This window comes from Lycorma delicatula, chromosome 8 (genome assembly GCF_047948215.1).
Source record: "Lycorma delicatula isolate Av1 chromosome 8, ASM4794821v1, whole genome shotgun sequence".
Classification (NCBI taxonomy): domain Eukaryota; kingdom Metazoa; phylum Arthropoda; class Insecta; order Hemiptera; family Fulgoridae; genus Lycorma; species Lycorma delicatula.
In genome coordinates this window covers 48,074,870-48,091,884 of record NC_134462.1, presented here as the reverse complement: position 1 = coordinate 48,091,884, position 17,015 = coordinate 48,074,870, and the positions used below count along the sequence as shown (strand labels likewise).

The following is a 17,015-nucleotide window of genomic DNA, read 5'->3' as shown; positions in this document are numbered from 1 at the left end:
CAAAAAATATGGGGTTTAAAAATTTATATATTTTTTTACTTATTAATTTTCGGGAAAAATTTTGCTGATTAAATCAAATCTGTTATCGATATTAGATTCTCCATTTTATGCTAGCTAGTATGTCGAATAAATTGTTTAAAATTCTTAACATATTTTTAAATTTAATTATAAGAATTCATTTTACAATTAATGATAACAAATATTAATAAAATTGTTTTTTTTTTTACAGGTATGAATCCTGGTCGAATAGAAAAACCATATCCCAGTGACACTGAAATTTTTACACTTAGCATGTTAATTATTGTTGGTAAGATTTTTTAGGTAATTTTATAAGAAAGCTACCTATTTTAATTGGTACCATGATTCAGCTTCCGGAAAATTTCGACATATCTTCACAGACCCCAGACCCCAAAACCGCTGTCAGTTCAAAAGTTTATATGTCCATTTATATATATTTCACTTTCTTGTGGACAGGATAACTGCCGTAATTTTGCGCACAATCACTTTCAAATTGATACATAAAATATAACAACCCAAAATCTCGGTTGAGTTTGCTTACGGATAAAATCGGACCATGTAATGGAAATGGTGGTGGGGGGGCTTTTTTGAAAAAATGAAACATTGATAATAATTTTCTTAAGTAAAATATCGAATTATTTAAAGTTCCTACTATTCTTTGGATAAGGGCCTAACATTTATCCAAGTAGAGTTTTTTGATATCACCAACCAGGTCCAGGTCCATTGGTCCAGGGGATGGAAAAAATTGGATTTTCAGGAAAGAAATCATACCTCCCTTAATAGGCACAGTATCAAATCGGTTTAAAGTGGTCATTAGTCCTCTAAAAATTATTAAAACTTTTGTCTGAAAGAATTTTTGATATGACTAACCCTTACGGCAAGGGTTGGTTCCCCTCTTTTTATTGTAAATAATTTTTTTTGTGCTAAATATTGTATCTTGTATTTCTAAGTGTTGTATCTGTATAGTTTTTATTAAATTTTTATTTTTCCTGATGTACACGTTGCAATTTGTTCAGTTAGTGAACAGTAAGCAACCCCCTCACGGCCAACAAGACAGAAGTTTTGTATTTATTAATCTGTATTTATATAATACAAGTTTTATATTTACTGTACGTAATATTGGTTATGATAGTGATTCAGACTATTAAAAAATATCCTCTTCCAAACTATCGTTGATTTTGTAAAACATTTTATGGCGAAAGCACGCTGTTGACCGTTCCACTGGTAAACCATGATGACTGACTGGCAAGTTTTCCTTTGCGTAAAGCAATGCTGCCAACTGTACGTGGCTGCCACTATGCAATTCAAAAATTCCCATTTTTTTGTGTCACCTTATTATATAAAATGTATTTATTAACTTTAAAAATACCACTAATTGTTTGTTTATAAATCCTATAAAAAAATTCGAACTATTTCTTATTTAATAATTTTTTCTAATATTTCGGTGTATCATATTATTTTGGATTACTAAGATATCTACTTCTGTTGCCTACTTTTTAAATTGATATCTGGTACATGGACTGATGGGTTGTCTGGTACATGTTAGGATGTTAATCATACCGTTTTGTAGGTAGATATTTTTTCTTCTAATTTTCTCTTAATATTAATTTATTATCGTATTGCAGCCAATTAAAAATTCTCAAAGTTTAATTTTACCATCCATTTAATTTCATTACGATTGTTTGAAAATCTTATAATTTAACTGTTATTAATTTTACAATAAGTAACGAACGAATTTTAGCAAGATTCGAACCCAAAATCTAACGGATTTGGCGCAGAGCACTGCTACTGCGCCAAAGATCTTGACTGTTTTCTGCTATTATAGTAGAAAACAATATATGTAAGACTTATTTTATTATAATAGTACATTTTTATTCTTATAAATGTGGAAGGGAAGGTGATACATGGTGCAAAGCTTGTCTCAGAAAACAACGTAGTTGTTTGTTGATAATATTGTATCAAATGAATACAGTATCAGGTGAAATATTTTCAAGAGTTTGTTATTTCTTATTAGTGTGATATGAGTATTATAATAAATAAGCAGTTATATTTCTTTCACTTTAACGTATTTACTCGTGTAATCTGTGCATTTTAAATTTTAATAAGCCGTACATTAAATTTAATAACATTTTATAAATAATTCTGTAATGTTTCTTTAACATTCTCACAAAACAAAGTATACCTTCAAGGTTGGTTATACGTAATTAAACTTTTAAATTAACATCGATTTGATTATACTCAATTTTTCCTTTATCGTATATAAAAATACCAACTGAAAAATGATTCATTTTCACGTACAGATTGAGTTACTTTTTTATACTTTAAATAGTATTCATTTATTTAATTCTATCGCTCACCTGTGACGTCACACCATATCAGACGAAGACATCAGCAGTTTTTGGGGTGGGAGTACCACCCCAAATGTGTCTAAGAAAAATATGACCTTAATTCTCAAAGAAATGTCAAGATACTGAGAGGGACCTTGCTCTACAGCCTCATCCCCTTGACGTTTTAAGTTCTCCATATATAGAAGTAATCTGAAAAAATTTGGTCAAAATCGGCCCAGGCCCAGATTTAGAAGCCAACACCTAACACACACACGTACATATGAACATTAACATCTGGAAAATGTCCATCCGGTTTTTTGGGTTTCTTAGGTGTGAACACGTCAAGTTCTGGTGAAAACCGCATATGCTCAAATTGGACCGATTAAAATGTAAAATGTTACTTTTTAGAGTTATAGCTCTGCTAGAGCGCTATCTAGACGTAAAAGTAAAAATTCTAATTATACTGATTTTCAGACATTCGAAAGGGATTTAAAAAAATAAAACTGTCGTATTAGGTTTTTTGTCTAAAAAGAGAAATTAGAAAGTTTAATACCGTATAGAAACAAGCACTGGCGGTTAGCACATGTCTCGTGGTGGTCAGGTGTATACTTGTATGATATATTGATATATCGCATATACATCGATATATATGTGTAATATACTTTTACTTCCTTGTACGAAGTAAAGGAAATATTGTGATCGCAAAAATTTCGGTTTTCAGATTTCAACCGAAATATCTCTTTTAACTATCCCTGGATTCATTTTGACTAGTTTCGACGTGACGTCTTTACGTACGTATGTACGTACGCATCTCGCATAACTCGAAAACAATTAGCCGTAGGATGTTGAAATTTTGGATTTTAGGACTGTTGTAACATCTAGTTGTGCACCTCCCATTTTGATTGCAATCGTCTAGACCAAAAGTGTCCAAAAAAGCTCAAAATCCCCAAAAATTTGAATTTTAACTGCATTAATAAGCCCTCATTGAGAGCTTTTCAACGATATCATAAGTGATACTTATTTTCATTGGTTCCAGAGTTATAGCCACATAAAATTTTAATTAATGAAATATTTGGATCTTACAAGGTCACATTGGTTCGAATCGGACATCATCTACTTTATTTTTTTTTAAATTTCTTTTTAATTTAAATATATGGATTTATTAATAATTATTAGCCTCTCATTGTAAACAAAGTTTTACGATAAATAATAATTCAATAATAACAATAAATAAAAAATATGAAAAAATATCAGAAGTTATTAATGAAATAGAATGTTTATGTAAATTAATAGGCGTACAAGGAAGTAATGTGCTGTCCATACCAGATTTTTTTATTTATGTGATTGTGTTTCTTCATAAAATCGATTATTTATGTTAAGACTCAGGTTTCATTTCCTCCTTTTTTATTTGTTAAATTTAATTTTTTCACTTATTTTTTTACTCTTTATAAATTTTAATTCTTTCTTTTACTCATAAATTGTCACTTTTTTCTTACTCTTATTAAATGAATTTGTCTAATGCTTTGTTGTTGATCAGTCTTGTTCCATCTTTCAAAGATTTACCATGTGTTTATTACAAATGTATAATTAATTAATACAGTATTGAAAAAAAAAAAAAAATATATATATATATGAATTACAAGTTCAAAGATCATAATAGAAATAGTTTATATTACAAAAATTATATTACAAATGAAATAAAGATTTATTTATTTGAATGAACCAGGGAATAATACAATATTTAGAATAATTAAACCTAAGCGAGGTATTGAACCAAGGCAGCGTATTATTCGACATTGATCATCAGAATCCATTGATATTTTGTCGAAACGTTAGTTTTGTATTACGATAATTTGATTCGCAAATTGAATATAATGTATAAATAATAAATTTAATCTATATTTAAGCTTCCAGCTCTCCTATTGAGTGAATTTGTAAATATGATGGATCTTAATGTAAACGTTGAGAGCATGCAATCTTTAAAAGATGCCTAAAACGATCTAAACAAAATTTAATTGGGAAGAATTGCTGATATTTTTTAGCTTTTCCTTGATCAATTTTCATCATTCTAAAAAACTATTTCTACACAAGAAGTAATCAATTTTGGACACCTAATAATAGAATTCCGAGATGCCGCCTGCCAGGGCAACCCGATCGGAGGGCCTAGCTGTGGAGGCGTGCCATAGGCACGCCCTGCAACTAGTAGTATGTTAAAGGGGAAAGTAAAGTGATCATGTCAAAAATGGAGTATCCAGTTTTTATGCAAATCTTTACGTCTTAGGGTCCAACCAATTCATCGAAACCAAAACAAAAACCAAATATATGTATGTATATGTACTTGTGTACACTGCCTTTGGATCTTATATCTCAGGATTGACCTATCCTATGTTCTTCAAATTAGGGGGATATCGCAGTAAAAATCAGTTTCGATTTTCTCTACAGAGTTATTTTAGAGAAAACTTTATTAAAGTAAATTGTTTATCTACAGTGCATATATAAATAATCAAACAATTTTTTAAAAATAATCAACCCCCCTCTTAAAAAAAATTAAAATAAATGTTTTGTTCTTTTGCTCTATCTCCCTTGGGTTTTAAATATCATTCAAAAATGTTTTTGAAAATTTATACTTTATATATACAGCTATCAAGAAAGGCCTAAAATTAAAAAAAAACTGATGTGGACACTACATGACTTCCTTGTACGCCTATTAAATTGCATTAACACATTATTTGCTGCGATTTATTTAAACTTATTTCATTTGAAAGTGAGATACGATCCTTTAATTCTTTAATAAGTGGACAGTTACACAATTTCATTGTGGTTCACACCACATTGCATCACATTTTTGTGGTGTCCGCGTCAGCACTTTATATTACTATATAATATATTAAAATTTCGTTTCACGTCGCTCAAGTAGTTACGTGGTGTAAGTGAGAATGTGTTGGACCCGTAACCATGGACAAATAGGTTTGAAGTCGACTTCATATTTATACATGGTGTCCCATATAAAACGCAACCCAACTTTATATTGTTAAGTATTGAAATAATAAAAAGGCATGTGTAAATGCAAATGTAATTTTTATAATTACCATCCATTACCTTTCATGTAGAGTAAATGTTGGAAGTGGCCGCCATCTTCTTGAATACAAGCTTCAATTCTTTTTAAGCGTTTCTTGCAACTTTTTTCAAAGTTTGTGGCTGGATATTTAATACAGCTTGTTCAATATTGACTTTCAATTGTTCAAGTATTCGTGGTTTGTTGCTGTAGGCTTTTTCTTTGAGGTAACCCCATAGAAAAAAATCCGCCGTATTCAAATCTAGAGATCTTGGTGGCCACAAGCCTAGACCGATAACACGATTAGCAAAGAATTCCTCAACGAAATCAGAAGTTGAACCTGCGTAGTGCGATGTCGCACCGTCATGTTGTAGCCAGCAGTGTCTGTCCTCCTCTTCCAAGAGTGCAATGAACTGAAATAAAATATCCTGATATTGTTCTGCATTAATGCTGTACTCGAAAAAAATAGAACCGATTATTTTCTTCCGCGATATCGCGCACCACGCCCAACTTCCCCAACGAATCCATAACATTAATTTCCTCACGTAGAAATCGACGGAACCATTGACAATATTGTAGCCGCTTTTATTTGTCGGGCTCAAGAAATTGATGAACCGTTTGAATGCGATAAGGTCGTAATTGTAATTGTTTGGTCGCCCGATGAACAGTTGATTTAGACAAATTAATTTCAGCAGACAAACGTCTGATCGATTTATTTGGCGAGGCGAGTAATTTGTCTTTGATTTCAGTGACTGTATCTGTATTCAACACTAACGCAGATCTTTTGTGTTCCTTGTTATTAACAGAACCAGTTTCTCTAAATTTTGCAACTAACCTTAATACTGATGTTTTGTTAGGAGCTGGTTTATCTGGGTACTTATGGCGAAACAAATCTTACACTGCAACCACTGATTTCGTGGTTGCAAACCACGACTCAACAATGAAAACACGTTCATCTAGCGAAAACACCATCTTGTTTCTAGCAATACACTGAACGTTATGATTGCATTGTTGTTACTATCGGTAGTGTTATACTGCGACGCCGCGATGTTCAGATGTTGGACGAGTCCATTTCAGTAACGAGTAGGGGAGTAAGCTTGACTTTTGAAATTTCATGGATGAGTGATTGATGGGTTGCGTTTTATATGGTACACTCTGTATATATGTTTTTTAACTTTTCTTATTTAATTTAAATATATTGATTTATTAATAATTATTAATCTTTGTAAAAAATGTTTGAATTTTTATAAATAACTTTATTATTATAGTTCAAAATAAATTTTGAACTTTTATAAAAAAATCAGATTCGAACGATGTGCCTTCCCTTTGTAAGATCCAAATATTTCATTAATTAAAGTTTAATTTGGTTATAACCCTGTGACCAATGAAAATAAGTACCACTTGTGATATATCGTTGAAAAGCTCTCAATGAGGGCATATTAGGGCAATTAGGGCAGTTAAGAAAAAATCTAAACGTGTTGGTTTTTGGATTTTTTTGGACACTTTTGGTTCAGTTGATTGTAGTCAAAAGGAGAGGTGCATAACTAGATGTAACTCAAAAGGAGAGGTGCATAACTAGATGTAACAGCAATCCTAAATCCAAAATTTCAACATTCTATGCCTAATCGTTTGAGTTTTATGAGATACATACGTACGTACAGACGTCACACCGAAACTAGTCAAAATGGATTCAGGGATGGTCAAAATATATATTTCCGTTCAAATCTGAAAACCGAAATTTACCGTGATCCGCGGCCCCGGTTTGGGGACATACAATTAGTATTAAACGGAATAAAGGAAAATTGAGAAGCGCGCATAGACTTGCACTGTTGAGGGTGGCCGCTAGTTACAGAACGGTGTCCTATGACGCGCTTTGCGTAATAACAGAGGTTCTACCAATAGACCTGCAGATTAAAAGCAGGATGCTTAGATATGAGGGACTACCACAAGACGAGATAGCGGCTCAATTGGAGCAAGAATGGCAGTTGGAATGATCACGCTCAAGAGTCGGGGAATGGACTAGAAGACTAATCCCTGATATAGGTAGGTGGTATGGAAGTAGGCGCGGAAACGTCGACTTCTATATGACACAGTTATTATCGGGGCATGGATCTTTCGGGCAGTACCTAGCCAGAATTGGAAAAAGGGACACACCACAATGTGTTTATTGTGAAGAAACAGATAATGCGGAGCACACTATATTTGTATGTCCTAGATGGGCTGAAAACAGGAGGGTAATTATAACAAATCGATTAACACTGGATAATCTAATTAATTGGATGGTACAAAATCAAGAGAACTGGGACTGGTTCAGAAGGTTTGCTGGAGAGATCCTGAGAACTAAGGAAGAAGAGGGCGGTAGACTGTGATTAAATTAAGTAGGGAAGGGTGGACAGTCTCTCCGTGGAGGGCCCGTATGCCCTGGTATGCGGGTTCCTGCGAAGGGGGAGAACTCCAGGGGAGATGGGAATAAAAGAAAAGACCGAGTCCCGGCCGGCGGTGTTTCTCCCTGCGGGCGTCTAGGCGCTTTGTGGGGTGGGTTCCGTCGGTTAGAGGCATAGGCGTAAAGACCGAGACCCGGTTCCCTGCGGAGGGGCTGGGGGACGGCATCGCCGGACCTTGGCCCTAACGCGGGGAATTAGAGGCAGGCAAAAAATAAAACAAAAGATCCAAGACCGGGGGGGGGCCAACCTGCCGTGCCGGATGTAAAGCCGGTGGGTGGGCGACGCCCCCTTTGAGTAGAAGGACACTCTCCCCGATTGAGTATACTTAAATGGATATCCGGTCGGGGAGAGTAGGAAAAAAAAAAGGTGATTATCCTGTAAAGTTCAATACTATCAAACCTTCTGGTTTTCCAGAACACTAAGCTTTTTCTTAAAGTTGGAATTCTTGTAATGCTGTACGAAATCTTCAGCCACCTTACCTGTACAGTGATACCACTCTACCAGTAACTTCTCTTCAAAGGTTGTGCTCGAGAGAGTCATGGTATTAAGCCACGCATACCTTACACCAAAAGATTATCCTTTCGAATTTAAATGGTTGCAATGACGATTAATGCCTCACGTCTCAAGGAAGTGAGGCAGTTAATTAAGAGAGTACTGTTTCTCTCACGAACAATTTTATGTGATTATAAATAAATAAATAAGTTTTCTATTAAAAAAATACTGCGATTGAAGCCCCAATGGGGGAACACGTGTGTATGTGTGTGTGAGCGCGCGCGCGTGTGTGTAGAAGATAGATGCAACACTTAATTTTTAATGATTTATTTCTTATTTATTTATTTCTGCCTCGATTTTTTTCCTAAGCACGTTACTCAAACAAGCAGTGTCACCCGAAATTTTCTTTTTATAATTTTCAAGTAATGCGTTAAGTGATGACTTAAATATTATATACAAAACACGTTTCGTCAAGTAACACCGCTTAACTGTTTGTCTCTTCGCCCATTTTGACGCAGTGACTTAGCTTAATTCTTTTCAGTAAGAAAAATTTAATAAAGTTATTCATGTTTTAAAACCTGGTTTTAAGATACGAAACTTAAATATGTAACTTTTATGATAAATTCAGTTAAAGTATTTCAAACAACCCTCGTTATACAATTTAAGATATTACGTGTTCTCTAGTTATAAGTGTATTTCGGTTTGTTGAGTTTTTAATTTTTCTTTTAATAGGCCATGTTATAAATAATATGAACAGATAAATTTTAAGTAGACTTTTATAACTTTCTGGTTTAAATATGAAGTATATATCTTCGATTTTATTTTTAGCAATATGTATATAAATAATTTATTACATTTTTCATTGAAATAAATATTTTATATATTGTTGTATTCTACATCGTACGATAAACAAAATTAAAACAGTGGACGAATAATGAAATGTTCCGTGCGCATAAAACGTTTTAGTGTTGTTATAGGTAGAAATAAAATAAAGGGCGGTACCTCCTCATAGCGTTCGTGATATTATATTTAACTACTCGCAACATATACTGAACCACTATTATGTAGTCCAATATATATATATATATAGCTATAGAAGAAAAAAAGGAACTATGCGTTCATTTAGTTATTTTATTGAAACGACTTGGTAAATCTGAACTTGTGAAGTTTTATTTTATGCGATTTTATCGTGTGTTGTATGTACCTGTAACATTTTATATGAATATTCTGGTGGTAAATAATACTTTATCATGATTTTTCTTAACGAAACTTAAATTATGTCCCCCCTCTATTAATTTATTAAAAACAAAAAAAATACCTATAAAGGTCAATCCAGTATATTAATCACGATTCCAACGGGTTTTTTAGCTTACATAAGGTACATCGCTTTTGTATTAGTTGTTATTGCTATATTACTATACATACAGTGTTATCGTTTTCTTTCTTTACATATTTTATCCGGTATTTGTTATTTTCCTTAATGGATCTTTTAATGGTTTGTTATTTTCTTTAATATATTTATAGTAATGAAAAGTTTATACTTCATGATATAATTCACTCGTGTTTGTTGTTGTACTATTAGTCTTTTAAAAAAAGTAACACAGCTTCTGTTTTCAGTTTTAAATTTTATTTATCGTTGATTTTTTGTATTCCTAATTTATATTATAAAGTTAATGAAAAGTATCGTCACGATACAATTTTTTATCTTTAATCCGTTTGAAGTAAATTTTTAACGATTTATTCCGGAATCTTCTTAAGGTTTAGTATTTTCTGTGGTATATTAAGTTCTGCCTTTGTACCTGTTCCGTTATGTATGGCATCAAACGTTTGTTTTTTTTACTACCTTAAATTAGATGTTATTACAAATTAAACTTCTCTTGTTGAAAAAATTCTGAACTTAGAAATTTCAAATGTTATTGAAAGATTTGTTGTAAGGGGCATAAAAAACAAATTTAACACTTTAAACTGATCGGAATAAAAGATTTATATAAAACCAATTTATTTTATTTCCAATATATAAGAAAAAAAATGGTTCCATATATAATGAGTTTTATAGGATTGGAAAGTTTTTTTTATCATACCGTATTGTTTGAACTTTTTCAGATTAAGTACTAGGTTAAGAATTACAAAACTTTTACAAAATGTAGTATATATTTTCTCTTCTATAACATAATTTATAAAAAACCATTAAATTGAAAATTTCTCAAATAATGTAAATAAAATGCAAAAATTACGGGGCCCGTCCGGGATTTGAACCCGGGACCTCCTGCACCCAAAGCAGGAATCATACCCCTAGACCAACGGGCCGATCACGTTATAAACTGGTTATTATAGTTTAACAGAGTACTATATTTACTTTCTAATGTTTACAATTGACTTCATAACTGTATGTTACGACCATTCAAGGTCAATTCATGAATGGAGGAAATAATTCGTTGTCATTTAATACAACGACATTTAGTTACAGAAGTAATTTGACTTACGGCATTAAACATATTTTATTAAGTAATATTAGTTTAATATAAGTTTTATTGTACATACGTACGTTACTGGATTATAATTTTAAACCGGTATCCTATTTTATATTATATGGTTTCTTAGTTTGTTTCCTATACATAATGCTTAATCTTGAAATGGAGAACACGTGTTGAGCTACTTCATCTTACAGCCAATCGTACATTTGGATGCATCCCTCCTCATTGTCAAGTTCGTTTGAGTTATCTTAGCCCAATAGCCACACTGGTAGGAGGAGAATACGTGTGGGTGTGGCGTTTAATAATGGATATATTATTAATATAGGGTGTGGTTGCGGTTAGAGTTGAACGTGGAGGGGATTTTTGAAAGCTCGGTATGCCCTTTCTGCACCTTAAGTTCATACCTTTCTCCCATTAGTACACTTTGGTCATCCCCTCTACTATGAACCTCAAGCTTGTTAGATTACAATACAACCAAAAGGATTACATATTATTCCCAATTACTGTTTCCATTAGAATAACTTCGAAATTTGATTGAAGGCGGGGTTGAAATGATTGTTAGCCTACCACCGCCTTTAGCTCCCTTAAAACTTATTTGCCATTTTGCTGTAGATGAGTTTTTGTAGAAGGATGAAATAACTATACTTCAGGTTTAAGTCTAGAAAAAATTACGCATTTTTATTTTGAACATTTAAAGAAAGCCACAAATTATCATTTGATCCCCAAAACAAGATTTCAAATCACTGTGTTCCTGTAATGAACATTATATAAAAACAAATCTGATATGGACGACTAGTGATATGGCTCGTAACTAAAATTGTGGGGTACTGCTCCAGAAAGTTTTTTCTGGGCCTTTACAAGGCCATGGTTAAAGTTTACTGTAAAGTAAAAGAATCGAAAAAATGAATCAAATAGAATAGCTGGAAGCAGGATAATAATGTAATTCTACAGTTTAACCGAATTATAAAATGTTAACTCACATAATATTTTTTAGTATTATTAGATAATAACTTAATAAAATGTCCGCTTAAAATCACTATAGTCCAATGGTGCTTAATCTAAATTTCTACGTACACAGAAGCAAATAAATTAGTTTTTACCAATTACCTTTTCTTTCGCCCTTTGTTTTTAGACAGATTTGGCAACCAAAGATCCCTTGCTTGCCTCCATCTTTTGATAGCGGAACTACTGAAAAAACAATGAACTACGTTAACAAGGGAAAGCTAGGGATCTACCTCTACTAGTATGCAAGGTCGACACTGCGGGAGGACAGTGCCCTCTCTCCCTCGCAGCCTCGCGTGCAGCTTCCTATGTACGCATGCGCACAACAGCCAAATACCACACCGCTGGAACTGTGAAGCGCACAGTTCTATACAAAGATTTTTGTATCTTTTCTCTTCAACTGGGGGATAGCTACTGACATTAAGTTTAAGGATATCTTATAAGTATAAAGAAAAAACTAAAGAAAAAATAACTTATATTAAATTTTATCGATAATATCAAATGGAAATAGGTGGGATAGGAGATGCTGCAGTTCTACAGTGCCTATATGTATACCGCCACTGATGTGGTCATCACATGACTTCCTTATACGCCTATTAAATTACATGTACACCAATGAAAAGTCCATAAAACTTTATTTCATTAATAACTTGATGTTTTTAATTTTTTTATTGTTATTATTGAATATTATTTTTTATAAAAGTTTTTTACACTCGGAGGTTAATAATTATCAATATGTTAATATAGGTTAAATCAATTTATTTAAATTAAAAAGAGAGACGAAAAAAGAAGTTGGACTCGAACCGATGTGTCTTCCTCCAATAAGATAGAAATATTTCATAACTATAACTCTGGAACCAATGAAAATAAGTACCACTTATACGTCGTTGAAAAGCTCTCAATAAGGGCGTTTTACTGAAGTTAAGAAAAATCCAAAATCAAAATTGTATTGGATTTTGGGATTTTTGAACTCTTTTTGTTCAGTCGATTGCAATTAAAAGAGGTGCACAACTAGATGTTATAGCAAAATTTCAACATCCTACGGCTACTCGTTTTTGAGTCATGCGAGATATATACGTACGTACAGATGTCACGCCGAAAGTAGTCAAAATGGATTCAGGGATGGTCATAATGGATATTTCCGTTGAAACCTGAAAATCGAAGTGTTTCGCGATCACAATTCTTCCTTTAGTTCGTATAAGGAAGTAAAAAATTGATCAGAGAATCTGAATTTTGAAGTTATAACTTAAGTTCTTGATTAAAACGTTAGTTTATTAACCATTTTTTGGAAGTTGTAAATTTTGGTAATTTTATAAATCAAAACACGGCAAACATCGTGTTTTCCCGCGTGTTTGAAATTATAATTCACGTGTTTTGCGCTGTTTATTTCTAAACAAAATAAACTTTAATTTTTCTTACTTTTTATACAAGTTCTGTAAGTTACCAAACTGGAAACTAGATGCGAAATAGATTTAACGGCCGTAACAAACAAAACAATTTGATTTATAAAAAAAATCTCCGGATATAAAAAACCCATTCGATATGGAACAAATCTAAAAAAAATTTATAAATTTTTTTTATAAAAAAAAATTTATAAATAAACGGCCATAGGCAAACCCGTTTCACACCTAATACATTAACTACTGTTTTTTTTTATGATATCGCCACATAAGCTCGAAGCTTGTGGATGGAATATGGAATGGAATTTTGTAATTTATGAATGATGACATACCTAACCGGGAATCGAACCCAGAACCTCCGGATGAAAGGCCCAGACGCTACCACTATGCTATGCTGATCGGTTCACTTTCTACGAATTAAAAATAGTGTGTGATATAAATTTTTATGAAATTTACTTGTAGATATTTTACCAAAAACATATATTCTTTCAAGAGAAAATTAGTTCAAGAACCACATGATTATTATATATAGTTCAATTTGAGAATAACATTTTATGAAATAGTCATTAAATGTTACCTTCTGTACATACACCATAGTCGTACCTGGAGTAGAATAGACAGGTAAAGAGTTAGTGTCTTTCGTAGGGCACATACGTCTAAAGGTTTACTAATCTACCTAAAAATATCCGTAAGATGTCTTTAACCGTGATTGCAATCAATGATCGTTCACGTCATATTGTTTTAATTAGTTTTTTTAAAAACAGATCATTCATTTACTCCCATTCGTATTAATGTTTCCTCATGTGTCGATAGTTGAACTAAATTTTTAAACTAAGTTAGGAATTTTATTTTATTAATAATCTGAATTTTGATTTTTTAAATGATTGTAAAACAAGTTTTTTTAGAACTAATAAAATTATACTCTTTGGATTTTAGTATAAAATAAGAAATATAAGATAAGAAAAGTTTACCTGTTATCCTATATCAACTTTTTTTCGTTTTAATCGGTAATAATCGTTATAAATAAAATGTATATTATCGATAAATAGTTATCGAAACCTATATATAATCCTTAAAATAACAGCTATGTCAACAAGAAGAATTTTCTCTCTTTTAAAAAAACCGTTAACTCAGTGTGATATGTAAATAAAACTGTTAAGATTGCTTGAAATTTTTAAAATATTTAAATTCTTCCCGATGACATTCTTCTAATGTACTGCGTTGACGTTTAAGCAGTTAAATAAATTATACTGGATTATAATTAACATAAATTTAGTTTTAATTGTCTTAACCGGACTTCTGACAGATCTTTAACTCGAATTAATTTTTTTTTTCAACTGGACTCTCGCATTGATTTTATTCCTATCGTGGTATTTAAAGAATTAGAAAAAACATTTTAAGTAAATGAAAAAAATTAATTTTATTTAACCATCTAGAATATATTTTATTTTCATTATTCATATTTAAACGTATATATATTTTGTTTTTATAATTTTTTTTATATTATTTTATAAATAAACTGGTTTGAATTATAGACGGAGTAGAAATCATAGAAAGTCAATCTTCATGGTTGATTGTTATTTATATATTTCTCTTGTCATTTAATCAAAAAGTAAGAATATTATATATATATATATATATATATATATATATTGTGGTGTATATATATGTTGGTTTAGAGATTTAGGTGCCCAGTACAAAGCATAAGAGCAGAATTCATGCATCGGAAATGCGCTTTCTGAGATCTGTGACAGGTTGTATGAGATCGGATAGATTCTAAAATGATAATATTCGGATGGAGTTAATATATTTAAGATAAAAGGTTGCCTTAGAAGGTATGGAGATACAAACCTATAGATTGAAGAGAGGTGGAAAGACCAAGGAAGCATTTAATACGGTAAGGATTCTTTTGAGATCGGAACATGCGATTCGCCTATAACTTGTAGGAGGAGGAAATAAGAGGAAGAAGAAGATAAGAGAGAGAGAGAGTGTGTGTGTGTGTGTGTGTGTGTGTGTGTGTGTGTGTGTATGTATATATATATATATATATATATATGAGCGTTCCGCATTTCGTAAGGCGATTATTCGAAATTTAGAAAAATTATTTTATTCTTAACTGATATACACACCGTAATATTAATAACATTGTATAGCAGAGTTTAAAAATGATCAAAATTTGCATAGAATTTTTGTAGGTTTGTACAAGGTGAATACTAATTTTTTTTTTTAATTTGAGATGTAATTCTTTAATGAAAATTCTAGTAATAGTTTATTAAAAAATTATATTTCTTTCGAAGTTAATGAGCTACAAAATGATAAATTATACAGATAATTGGTTGGTTAAAAAATTCCTCAATATCTAATTTTCTCATATTCTTACATTTAAGTTACAGGAAAGAATTTGCTTTTCGTAAACAAATTTTTGTCGATTTCACTTTGAAGTGATTTGGATTAAACAGAAACCCGTTGTATACATCGAGTTTAAAATACTGCATCAGCCGTATTATTAAAATTAAATTATTAATAAATTCAACGCTGCGGCAACAAATTTTGTCCATTATTACAAACTTGCAAGGGCTACATACATTAATTTTAAACGAAATCATATGTTGATTGGTTGCCCTGGCGAGCGGAGTCTCGAAATGGGATTATTAGGTGTCAAAAATTGATTATTTTTTTGAATGATGAAACTGATATAACGAAAGTTAAATTAGAAATTGATATTAACGAATCGGGACTTTCTGCTAGTGATCGTTACATTCCGGTGCCTACTTTTTAGTTCATTACATTATTAAGAAAAACAATTACATAAATAAAAAAATATATATTATTAATATATATTTCGCATATATATAGATTTTTTTTTTGTCTTCAGTCATTTGACTGGTTTGATGCAGCTCTCCAAGATTCCCTATCTAGTGCTAGTCGTTTCATTTCGGTATACCCCCTACATCCTACATCCCTAACAATTTGTTTTACATATTCCAAACGTTGCCTGCCTACACTTCATTCATCCTCTGAAATAATACCTTACGGTGGTTCTGGATGCTAAACAGAAAAAGAAAGAAAAGGTGTATTATATTATTACATAACGATATAGTGACAATTGAAGAGGTGTTGCGGCAAATACATGAAGAAAGAAGCATTTGGAAAAATATAGCTAAAAGAAGAGAGACTTATAGGCCACATATTAAGGCATCCCGGAATAGTCGCTTTAGTATTGGAGGGACAGATAGAAGGAAAAAATTGTGTAGGCAGGCAACGTTTGGAATATGTAAAACAAATTGCTAGGAATGTAAATGAAGTGTAGTCTTGTACAGTGTCCGGTCGACTGTTCCTGAGATCTGTGGTTAATTGAAACCCAACCACCAAAGAACTGCGGTATCCACGATCTAGTATTCAAATCCGTATAAAAGTAACTGCCTTTCCTAGGATTACACCACGAGACATGTAGTAACGAATCGGGATTTTTCGCTAGAGATCGATATATTTCGGTGCTAAGCTAAGCAGGATGGATACACACACAGACCCACATACAAATGCCCTTTAGTAGGGTAGGATGATTAGCGTGATCAACATCTAAATTAAACATCTAAACAAACACATCTAAATGAAAATATAAAGATAAGAAGCGAAAAAAAATTAGAATCAAATTCGGAAATTTGATCTTATCAAACTGATAGATCAGAAAAAGCTCTAGAATGAAGGGGAAAGTATGGTGATCATATAAAAAGTGGGGTATACAATAAACCCGTACCCGATTTTTTTTGGTTAATTACCATATATTCCTTCTTGCAACGATA

At 32.0% G+C, this 17,015-nt stretch overlaps 1 protein-coding gene and 1 non-coding gene across 2 annotated transcripts in view; one reads left to right on the top strand and one right to left on the bottom strand.

Annotated features, from left to right (window-relative positions):
* The window catches only part of LanB2 (laminin subunit gamma-1), a 771,247-nt gene that overhangs the window by 87,432 nt on the left and 666,800 nt on the right, over positions 1-17,015 (top strand). The window lies entirely within an intron of this gene.
* On the bottom strand, positions 10,572-10,643 carry TRNAP-UGG (transfer RNA proline (anticodon UGG)). The gene has a single exon. It is a non-coding gene; the product is annotated as a tRNA-Pro (tRNA).